The 11,514-nt window shown below is 49.1% G+C and overlaps 1 protein-coding gene across 2 annotated transcripts in view; it reads left to right on the top strand.

Annotated features, from left to right (window-relative positions):
* Positions 1 to 7,162: 7,162 nt before the first annotated feature.
* LOC138760866 (unconventional myosin-VI-like) overlaps positions 7,163 to 11,514 on the top strand; it is a 366,187-nt gene continuing 361,835 nt past the window's right edge. For both annotated transcript variants that reach the window (XM_069932099.1, XM_069932097.1), the window contains exon 1: positions 7,163 to 7,269. The gene's annotated coding sequence lies outside the window, so the exon portion shown is untranslated. The remainder of the gene's footprint in view (positions 7,270 to 11,514) is intronic.

The raw sequence follows: 11,514 nt of genomic DNA, 5'->3' as shown, positions 1-11,514 counted from the left end.
TCTGCGTCCACAGAACCTCTCTCCTCAATTCCAACATTCACTGGGCTTCAACCAATCAGAATCACTCACAAATTACTTCCTGTCCTTATGTCCACAATCACTTGTATCTTACCCCGGATTAAAAGGATGCAGGAAATTGTCTATTTTCCCACATGGGTTTGACGTTCTCAATGTTTTAGGTGGAGGAAATTGTGGGTCATTCCAGGTCGGTGTTTCCTATGCCATTGTGTTAACATTAAAGTGGTTGGCTATTAGTAAGAGTATTATCTAACAACAAGCTGGCAAATCTGCTACTTCAGCACAACCTGAGGGTGCTGCTGTCTTATAAGAATTTGATTGTACTGAAACATTTGTTAGTGATGCTAGAACAGAATGTAATATAGGTTACATAACTGATAACATACAACATTGTGCATGTTTTAGAATAAAAGCACTGTTCCCCATAACTTGCTGAGTGTTGGACACTGCTTCTGTTGCTGCACACCGTATATAAAATCATGAGGGGTTTTCTTTGGCTTGGCTTCGCGGACGAAGATTTATGGAGGGGGGTAAAAAGTCCACGTCAGCTGCAGGCTCGTTTGTGGCTGACAAGTCCGATGCGGGACAGGCAGACATGATTGCAGCGGTTGCAAGGGAAAATTGGTTGGTTGGGGTTGGGTGTTGGGTTTTTCCTCCTTTGCCTTTTGTCAGTGAGGTGGGCTCTGCGGTCTTCTTCAAAGGAGGTTGCTGCCCGCCAAACTGAGGCGCCAAGATGCACGGTTTGAGGCGTTATCAGCCCACTGGCGGTGGTCAATGTGGCAGGCACCAAGAGATTTCTTTAGGCAGTCCTTGTACCTTTTCTTTGGTGCACCTCTGTCACGGTGGCCAGTGGAGAGCTCGCCATATAACACGATCTTGGGAAGGCGATGGTCCTCCATTCTGGAGACGTGACCCATAGATAAGGTAAATAGTCATAATCTTGTTTTCAGTGTCTAAAACAAAAGGGCATAGAGTTAAGGTGAGGGGAAAGGTTTAGAGGATCTGAGGGGCACCTTCTTCACACAGAGGGTGATGGGTCAATAAAGGCAGTGAAAAAACTTCCTTGAATAAAACTTTAACATCTTGAAAACAGATTTTCGGCAAATTTTCCTTCATATTAAACCTTCAACTTTACTTCGACATACTTCAGAATTGTAAACTTTACAATTCTGATGAAGAACGAATGATGTAAACTGATCATTGGACATTCTCATCTTCATCCTCCAGCAGGTGAATGTAGCAGCAGAGATAATGGCCAATAATGGCTTGATCAACTAAACCCTCAGCACCCACCAGTGAAGTGTGTCTCACCCAAGGGGTTGATAAGGGTTGGCATGCGGGCTCGATGTACTTTTGGAGAAGGAAGATGGCCATGGGAAGGGGAAGGCTGTGTAGATATGCAAGAGGGAGGAGAATGGAATGGGGAGGGCTGATGGTGGTGCACAGCAGGAGGGATATGCAGAGAAGCTTGTGACATCATGGTGGCAGAGGGTGGTTGGAATGATGGGGAGGCAGGAGGTCTGACAAGGGTGGAAGGGGACAGAATGTTGGATGGCCAAGGTTGGACATGCAATCACTTTGATTGATGAGGCAAGTCTGGTTATAACTGCTGTCTGTGTCTGAATCTCCTGTCAAGTATCGGTTATCAGGCATGCTAATCCATCATTTTCAGCCTGGTGCTCCAGTCTGTTGGAGGCACATTCCTGATTTTTGCTCTGTTTCTGTGCCAACTGTTGCTCCTGTATCAGCCTCTGCAACATCTCAGAATGCCTCTCTCTTCTGTCTCGTCCTCTTTCCTGGTCCTTCTGGTCTATTTTGGATATCACATGCATCTCATTTGCTGCCTCCTACCTCTTCGTGCGCCTTCTGATGATTCTGCCCCTTTCTGGCTCCTAGATATCGGTGAGACAAATATGTGAATCAAATTTCATGCCCTCACCTTTAAATCAAACAAGAATTTTCTTTGAACAGATTAATTATGAGTCTTACCAGCTCCCAGTGCAGCAGGAGGTGTGATCCCTGTATTATCACCAGTTGATGTCGGGTCAGTTGCTGTCTACTGGTCAGCTAAGGTAGTGGCAGGGGTTGAGGTACTTGGAGAGGGGAAGGCACCAGGAGCAGATGAAGGACCAGGGGTGGATGATGGATCTGTGGGAGATGAGGCACAAGGGGCATCCTGTTTGTGGACCTCACCCTCCTCTGTAAACTGGGTTGAGGGGATTGTGCATCATTCCCCCCCCCCCCCCCCCCCCCCCCCCCGGAAGGCTGCCTACAAGGCAAGTGGTGTCACTTGCTTGTTTCAACCCCACATGTCGTATGGCATGTTAAAATAAGGCCAGTCCCAACGTTCTGCACCACTCTTCCCATTATGGTCCATAACCTGGTGAAGCCTCCTCTTGAGTGTTTTTAATTTGTTGATTACCTGTTTTCTGTCCCTCTGATGCCCCAGTTCCCTCATAAATGCCCTCATAAAATTGCCCATCCTTAATTGTGTCCATTAACTCATATCCCAGTCCCTCTTCCAACCTTAGGGTTAGAAGCTGCTACACCTCCCTATCACCACAGTTTGCAGAAGCCATTTTTTTTTGTTTTCTTTTAACCTTTTTCATTGATTTGAACTTTTTTAAATCCAATCCAAATAAACTCAGATCTTATAAATTGCAGACTTAACAAGCTGAGCCAATGTTCCTGCTAGTTATAACTTGAGAGGAGAGATGGAGGAGGAGTGTCTGCATTACCTTTGGACTCCAGCACGTCTGCAGCACACTTCCAGCCAGGGCTTGACATGATCACGCAAAAAATTATGTCATTTCATTGCCTGATTGCAATGCTGGCATCTGCGGACACCAGGATTGTACTAGGAGTTGAGGCCATCAATCTCTGGCAGAAGATGACATCATCGGATGGCAGCGCTGAGCTGAATTTGTTTTTACACTTGGCACTTTAAAGGTTGATTGGTGTTTGCTTCCTGGGATCACTAGCAAGTGTGAAAGGGGCCAGTGAGTATGTCAGAGTCACACCCTGATGGAACACTCCCCGTGTTCCTGGTGCGACTGCTTTGAGTGACAATGTTACAAAATAAAACAAGCCACTCCTATTAAGAGCATAAAATGCATTGTCCGCTTTTCCGTTATGATGTTGAAGAATGTGATGCACGTCTCCAATATTAAGGAATATATTGCAACATAGGAATATCAGTACAGAGAACTCATTGCACTTCTCCTTCAAAGTGTTTCAGATGTATTATTTTCCAGCGATAGTGTTGAACTTCTTGAGATGCATCTCACCACATTTATGGAATTGTTTATTATCACATACATGAAGCTATAGTGAAAATCTATTTAGTGTGTTGTCCTAGCAAGTCATAGTCATATGCATGGTACCACAGGTAGTGCAAGAATAAAAATGAAAGTGCAAGGTATAGTGTCACATGAAACAAAAAGTGAAGGGGATAGTGTTAAAGAGAAAAGTACAGTTAAACAGTGCAAGACATTATTAATGGGCGTCCATGCAAGAGTCTGATAATGGGAAGAAACTATCCTTGAATTTGAATGTACAGTAAGTGTTTTCAAGAGTGTTTCTGGAGAAAGGAATGGTCCCTTTGGAATGTTGAAAGGGGAGGAGCAGGGAAGATGTTTCTGGTGATGACATACCTTTGAAGGTGTTCAACATTGTTAAGGATGATCAATTGAATGTGGGGACTGGTTGAGTGAGGGGGTGGCTGGAGGTGAGAGGAGGGTAGAGATAACAGGAGGGATGCAGGAAATAGATCAGACCCGGTGAAGGATTCTGTCAAATATTGGAGAGGTGAAGCTATTTCAGTTCAAAATCAATAAGAACACAGAAATGCTGTAGGAACTAAGCATCCATTGGAGGTAAAGATTTATTACTGAAGTTTTGGGCCTGAGCCCTTCCTCAACCTATGAGTCAAAAACAGACTGGTGACTGTATTAAAAGAATGGTTAAAAGGGAAGAATGGCAGGGAGAGGAGTACAAACCAACAGATGGAGGGTATGGCTAATGGAAACCAGAGAAGTCGATATTAATGCCATCTGTCTGGAGGGTGCCCAGACAGAATATGAGGTGATGTTCCTCCTATTTGTGGGTGGTAACAGTCTAGCAGTGTATGAGACCATGGACTGACATGTCAGCAAGGGAATAGGATGGGGAATTGAAATTGGTGGCCACTGGGAGATCCTGTTATTATGGCGGACAGAGCTAAGGTGGTCAAAGAAGAGATCACCTGATCTGCGTCCAGTCTCTCCAATGTAGAGGACACCATAATGGGAATACTGGATATAGTGGATAAACCCTGCAGATTCACAAGTATTGTTTCACTTGGAAGGATTGTTTGGGGCCCAAATGGTGGTGAGGGAGGAGATGTGTGTGCAAGTGGAGCACCTCCTTCAGTCATGGGGTAGGTTCTAAAGGGAGGAGTGGATGAGGGAGTCATGGAGGGAATGGTCCCTGCAGAAGGCGGAGAGAAGATGTATCTGGTGGTAGGATCACCTAATAGGTGATGGAAATGATAGATGCGAAAGCTGGTGGGGTGGTATGTGAGGATGAGGAATCCTGTCCTTGTTATGTATGGGGGTGGAGGGGCTCAGGTCTCATTTCCTCCAGCTGTCTCTCTCTTTCTTTCTTTTCCCTTTATCCTGTCTCCTTTCACAGAGTCAAAAATAATCCCTTTTCCCAATCAATTCTCACCTTTCCTCTCTTTTGTCCACTGATTTTATCCTATAAGACCATAAGACACAGGAGCAGAAGTAGGCTATTCAGCCCATCGAGTGTGCCCTGTCATATAATCATGATCTGATCCATTTCCCCACTCAGCCCCACTGCTTGGCTTTCTCCCCATAACTTTTGATAACTTGGCTAGTCAAGAACCTCACAATCTCTCTCTTAAATACACCCAATGACATGGCCTCTACAACTATGTGTAGCAACAAATTCCACAGATTTGCCATCTTCCAGATGAAGAAATTCCTATTCATCTTTGTTCTAAGCGTAAAAAAACACAAAATGCTGGAGAAACTCGGCAGATCAAACAGTGTCCTTTATGTAGCAAAGGTAAAGATACATAACTGATGTTTCAGGCTTGAGCCCTTCATCCAAGTATGAGAAAATGCCGGCATATGTCGGCAAAAGAGTGGGGGGGGGGTGATAAAGGGAGGAGATGATAGGAGGGAGGGGACCCCAGTAATGAGGGAGAGGAGGGAGACTGGGTGGGTAGGAGAACTGGAAAGACAGGAAAAGGGGGAAGGGAAAAGAAAAGGCAAGCAGGTTTAGTGGAAGGCAGTAAAGTCAATGTTGATGCCACCTGGCTGGAGGATGCCCAGACGGAAAACAAGGTGTTTTTCCTCTGATCTGCTGGCAGTCAGGATGGGATAGTACACAAGACCATGTGAGCATAGGGTCGTGACTTGGAATTGAAATGGTTGGTCACTGGGAAGCCTCTGTGGTTGCGAATGGAGCGGCGGTGCTGAGCGGCCGGTCTTTCAGATGTAAAGAAGGCCACAAAGGGTGCACCAGATGTAGTAAATAAGTCCTCTGGATGCACAAGTGTTTTGTTGTTTTTCTTGAAAGGCCTGTTTGGGGCCCTGGTCCATGGTAAGTTAAGAGGTGTGAGTACAAGTGTTGCATCTCCTGCGGTCACAGGGGATGGTGCCTGAGGTGCTATGAGTGGGGAGGGATGAGTGCACGAGGGAATTGGGGAGGGAGTGGTCCCTGTGGAAGGCCAAGGGGAGGAGAATGAAATATGGTGAGATCCTTTCGTAAGTGCCAGAAATTCTGGTGGATAGATAATGTGTTAGATGTGGAGGCTGGTAAGGTGGTAGGTATGGATGAGGGGGATTCTATGTTTGTTGCATTTGGGGGAGGAGGGAACTAGGGCAGAAGAGTGGGAGATGGAGGAGTGACATTTGAGGCTGAGTTGCTGGTGGTGGAGGGGAAGCCACGTTTGTGGAGGAAGGCAGACATTTTGGAAGATCTATACAGGAAAACCTCATCTTGGGAACAAATGCTGTTCTAAGTGTATTCCCTTTATTTTTTGAAGTTGTGCCCTCTTGTTCTAGACTGTCCCATCATGGGATATAACCTTGATACATCTCCTCTATCTATGCCTTTCAAGATGCAAAATGTTTCAATGAGAGCCCCCTCATTTTCCTAAATTCCAATGAATTCAGGCCAAGAGCTGTCAAACACTCCTCTTATGATATCCCATTCATTCCTGGAATCATCGTGGTGAACCTCCCGAACACCTTTTGTCTGTTGGTCGGTTCCCCTTCCCCTGCCATTCTACTCTTTTCACTAGTCTTTCAATGCAATGAGATTTTAAAAATCTCCTACTTTGAGGAAGGGAAGAGGCCTGAAGCATCTGTAATACATCTCATCTCCGATGGACCTGTTGAGTTCCTACAGCATTTCCATGCTTTTACATTCACAGTGTCTGCAGACTTTCATGTTTCAATCACATCTTTTGACTGATGGAAACTGAAGGAGATGAAGGCCTTACAGGAAGCTGGCTGGGAGGAGCTGCAGTTAGGATATCCCTGGGTGTTCACGGGCTTTTATTGAATATTGGTTCCCTGAGGCAGAAAATAGTCAGATATGTAGGAGGCAGCAGAACGTAAAACTAATGATATTGTTGAGCTTTCTATTTCATTTTAATCGAGAGATACACAACAGGACTTTCAGGGCCATGAGCCAGCAATGTGACCAAGGACCAGACTAACCTTGTTCTTCGTTGGGAGGAAACTCAAGCAGCCGATGAACAAATCCACCCAGTCGTGGGGGGAACAGAGGAACTCGTTGCAGACAGTGGCAGATGCCAACCTGGGTCGCTGGCACTGGAATAGCGTGGCGCTAACTGTGAGGTGGAGTGCAACTGTTGGAGCCCTGCAATGGGAGGGTGATTCACGGTGATGAGGAACCAGGACATGGACCAGTGGAGGAAGAATGGCAACCGACCTTGTTTTTGGGATTTTATGTGCCTGCTCTGTCTTTCCCTTTGGCCTGCCTCAGCCATCCATCATCACGTGCGACAGGGTCAGAAAGCAACGGGCGGGGCGGGGCATCAGGTGTGGAGGAGGGACGAGTGAGCAGAGGGCAGGGATCTGGAGGACGCCTCGCCCTGCCCCGGTGACGTCACGCCGTTCCCAAGCCGGCTCTCCGGGATCTCGAGCTGGAGGGAGGGTGCGCGTGCAGGCGTTTCAGATCGGTTCGGGAGCAGCGGCGCTCGCACCGTCGAAGGTAAGGAAACAGCGTCCCGCAGCTGTGCTGGGGTCAGCAGGAGTTGTCCCCCGCGGCAGGCAGGCAGAGCCGGGAGAGTGGGAGTGGAGCTACTGGATCAGGCGGGGTGCAGGAGGACGAGACTGGCGGAGGAGGAGGGGAGGGGGCGAAGAGAAAGGGAGGGAGAGTGTTTGGGAGATGGAGATGGGGGGAGTAGCGAGAGATAGAGGGGAGTAGAGAGAGAGGGGTAGAGGGAGAGAGGGGTAGAGGGAGAGAGGGGTAGAGGGAGAGAGGGAGAGAGGGGTAGAGGGAGAGGGGGTAGAGGGAGAGGGGGTAGAGGGAGAGGGGGTAGAGGGAGTGGGGGGTAGAGGGAGTGGGGGGTAGAGGGAGAGGGGGGTAGAGGGAGAGGGGGGTAGAGGGAGAGGGGGGTAGAGGGAGAGGGGGGTAGAGGGAGAGGGGGGTAGAGGGAGAGGGGGGTAGAGGGAGAGGGGGGTAGAGGGAGAGGGGGGTAGAGGGAGAGGGGGGTAGAGGGAGGGGGGTAGAGGGAGAGGGGGGTAGAGGGAGAGGGGGGTAGAGGGAGAGGGGGGTAGAGGGAGAGGGGGGTAGAGGGAGAGGGGGGGTAGAGGGAGAGGGGGGGTAGAGGGAGAGGGGGGGTAGAGGGGGTAGAGGGGTAGAGGGGGGGGTAGAGGGGTAGAGGGGGGGTAGAGGGGGAGGGGGGGTAGAGGGGGAGGGGGGGTAGAGGGGGAGGGGGGGTAGAGGGGGAGGGGGGGTAGAGGGGGAGGGGGGGTAGAGGGGGAGGGGGGGTAGAGGGGGAGGGGGGGTAGAGGGGGAGGGGGGTAGAGGGGGAGGGGGGGTAGAGGGGGAGGGGGGGTAGAGGGGGAGGGGGGGTAGAGGGGGAGGGGGGGTAGAGGGGGAGGGGGGGTAGAGGGGGAGGGGGGGTAGAGGGGGAGGGGGGGTAGAGGGGGAGGGGGGGTAGAGGGGGAGGGGGGGTAGAGGGGGAGGGGGGGTAGAGGGGGAGGGGGGGTAGAGGGGGAGGGGGGGTAGAGGGGGAGGGGGGGTAGAGGGGGAGGGGGGGTAGAGGGGGAGGGGGGGTAGAGGGGGAGGGGGGGTAGAGGGGGAGGGGGGGTAGAGGGGGAGGGGGGGTAGAGGGGGAGGGGGGGTAGAGGGGGAGGGGGGGTAGAGGGGGAGGGGGGGTAGAGGGGGAGGGGGGGTAGAGGGGGAGGGGGGGTAGAGGGGGAGGGGGGGTAGAGGGGGAGGGGGGGTAGAGGGGGAGGGGGGGTAGAGGGGGAGGGGGGGTAGAGGGGGAGGGGGGGTAGAGGGGGAGGGGGGGTAGAGGGGGAGGGGGGGTAGAGGGGGAGGGGGGGTAGAGGGGGAGGGGGGGTAGAGGGGGAGGGGGGGTAGAGGGGGAGGGGGGGTAGAGGGGGAGGGGGGGTAGAGGGGGAGGGGGGGTAGAGGGGGAGGGGGGGTAGAGGGGGAGGGGGGGTAGAGGGGGAGGGGGGGTAGAGGGGGAGGGGGGGTAGAGGGGGAGGGGGGGTAGAGGGGGAGGGGGGGTAGAGGGGGAGGGGGGGTAGAGGGGGAGGGGGGGTAGAGGGGGAGGGGGGGTAGAGGGGGAGGGGGGTAGAGGGGGAGGGGGGGTAGAGGGGGAGGGGGGGTAGAGGGGGAGGGGGGGTAGAGGGGGAGGGAACAAACGAATGGGATAGGGTGGAAATGATGCTTTGAGGGCCCCTGCATTGAGGTGGGAAAGAGAATTAGTAGCCCTTGGGCGGATGGAACAGATGAGAGTCCTGAAGGTATTGGAAAGGGTAGGGTGGATTTTAATTGATTGATCAGAATGTGGGAGGGATTTGGGGCTGTGGATAGGTGGTGAGGGCAGCTTGGTAAAAGGCAGAATGTTTCTAGTGTGGGGCTGGACTCCACAAACCAGGAAACTGAAGTTTTTTTTCCTCTTATTGATGTCGTTACCTGTGGGTTATTTGCATTTATTTTCATGAATGTGTCCTGAATTCCCTGCCTCCTGTGGGTTTTGGCACTTGACTCCGATGTATTGATGTTTAAATTATCTGCACATCAGTCAGAATGAGTTTTGCCTTTTCCCTTGTTTTCATTGGCACCAGAGGTGCAGTTTATAATAACTGGTTTAGAGCAGTTTTTGCTAAGTATTTGAGAGTGTCATATATATAGCAAGGTGATTGGTTTACATCAGCAAGGAGGTGTTTTGTACTTTTGTATTGTAGAACATTTAAAACTTTTTTTCCACATCCATACTTCAGATTTACCACAAATGGTTTGAAGGAAGTTTATCGCTAGTATATTGACCAAAATCCTCCAGTCTTCTTTGAAGATAAAAATGTGTGGTGGAATGCGCGATTGTGCTACTAAGAATTTTTTTGTTCTATGTTGAATGTTTTCCCTGTATTTTAGTATTAACTATTGTACATAATTTACCCTTGTGAGGGATTTGTTTTATAACAGAATAGGTCATTTTAATTTGTTATTGTATTAGTCTTAAGTAACTCGGGCTTTTGAGCATCAGAAGTGTTCTGATATTTTACTTCCTTGGGTGGGATATAGGGCGAGGTGGAGCTGAGTGAAAGCTTTCATTAAGATGATTTTGAAAGTATTGATTTGTCTTCATTAATCATATTAAAATTAAGTTGTGATGGAATGACATTTTGATTCAATTATCCAAATGAGAAAAGTGATGTCATTTTAAAAAAAAAAATTGGTATCTTTCAGGTGGTGAGTTGTACATTATTTCATTCTGGTTTCCAACATTTATGTTTTTGTTTTCCTTTTGAACTGGATTGAGAGCATTCATGTGGTGAATTGCCTTCCATTTCCTGGTGCAATGTACACCATCACCTTGATGCCATCAAGGCAATTGGAATGCCTGGTATCAAACTTCAGGTACATACTGAGTGGTTGCACCACAGCCTGATTTGGGAATTCAACTGCCCAAGAATTTTGGTCCATTAGAGGCTCAACCTTCCATCCATTTAATGCACCTGTGTAAAGAGTTGTCTCATGAAAACAGCCAACATCATCACCATGTTCATAACCTCTTCTCACTGCTACCTTTGGGCAGAATATATGAAATCTTGTAGCAAGAACAGTTTCTTTCCAATAGCTATCAGGTTTTTGAGCTGTTCTTTTTTACCATTAATCAGGAGGTGATTTTATGCACAAAAGCTGTATTATCGCCAACTCATTTCCAGAAAAGGCGGATTTAACGTTTATGCTGATGACTGAAAAGGTGGATGGTGCAGTCCTTTTATGTCGCCCAGAACAGCGTGCCGGCTTCCGAGGGCAAAAATGGGCGGGGTGTGTTACACAGCAGCGGCTGCCCTGTGACGGCCCCTCTGCCTTCCTCCATTCCCCTCCCTTCTCTTGCCTCATCTCCCACCTATCAACCCCACTCCATCCTGTCTACTCCGTAAGTGGGCAGCGTGGTAAAGCAGGGTGACATGAAAAAAGGGAGCTAGCAGGATGGCGTGAGGGAGCGGGGTGGAGTGAACGAGCGCAGCCTGACAGCTCCACCGGCCACTCTGTGACAGCTTAGCAGGGTGATGGGGCTTTTAGCGCAATCTCAATCATCTTCCTATTTGGAGGCGCTTTCATCAGCAATCGTTTAACACAGGAGGTGGAGCAACTTTGTTCCATCTCTGACCCTTGGCGGTGGTAACCTGGATTGCATTGGACTCTCCAATCCACCTTTGGACCTTTTATGCAGGTAAGTGGAGCATATTAAAGGCAGAGGAAACCTGTCTTGACAATTTGCTAATTTTCACTAAAAGGGTCTCCTTTGACACAATATAAGGATTGTCTGCACTAATGGCAAATCACTTTTTGCATGATGATAACTAAATATTTCTATTTTTTAATTTAACCATATAACTGTTTACGGCATGGAAACAGGCCACGTTGGCCCTTCAAGTCCACGTCGGTTCATTTGAACAACTCCACTTGCTTCCCCCTCCTGCTTTCCGCCCATAACCCTCCAACCCCTCACATCCATGTACACAACCAACCTTCTCTTAAATGACAGAAGGGACCCTGCCGCAACTATCTCTTTTGGTGATCCCTTTAATCCATTTAAGTATAATATTGCAGTTTTTTTTTTCAAAGTACCTGCTTAGCTGCAGCATTAAAAATTTTGATTCAGATGTACAATGCAGAATGTACATGGCAATAAACTCATCATCAAGTTTTCTAATGTGCACATTTCCTTGAGACAATTCAGAAGCATGAGTGAGGAATTGAGCTGAA

Source organism: Narcine bancroftii, chromosome 4 (genome assembly GCF_036971445.1).
Source record: "Narcine bancroftii isolate sNarBan1 chromosome 4, sNarBan1.hap1, whole genome shotgun sequence".
Taxonomy (NCBI): Eukaryota; Metazoa; Chordata; class Chondrichthyes; order Torpediniformes; family Narcinidae; genus Narcine; species Narcine bancroftii.
Note: the sequence above shows the minus strand (reverse complement) of the source record. Positions and strands in the feature narration are given on the sequence as shown.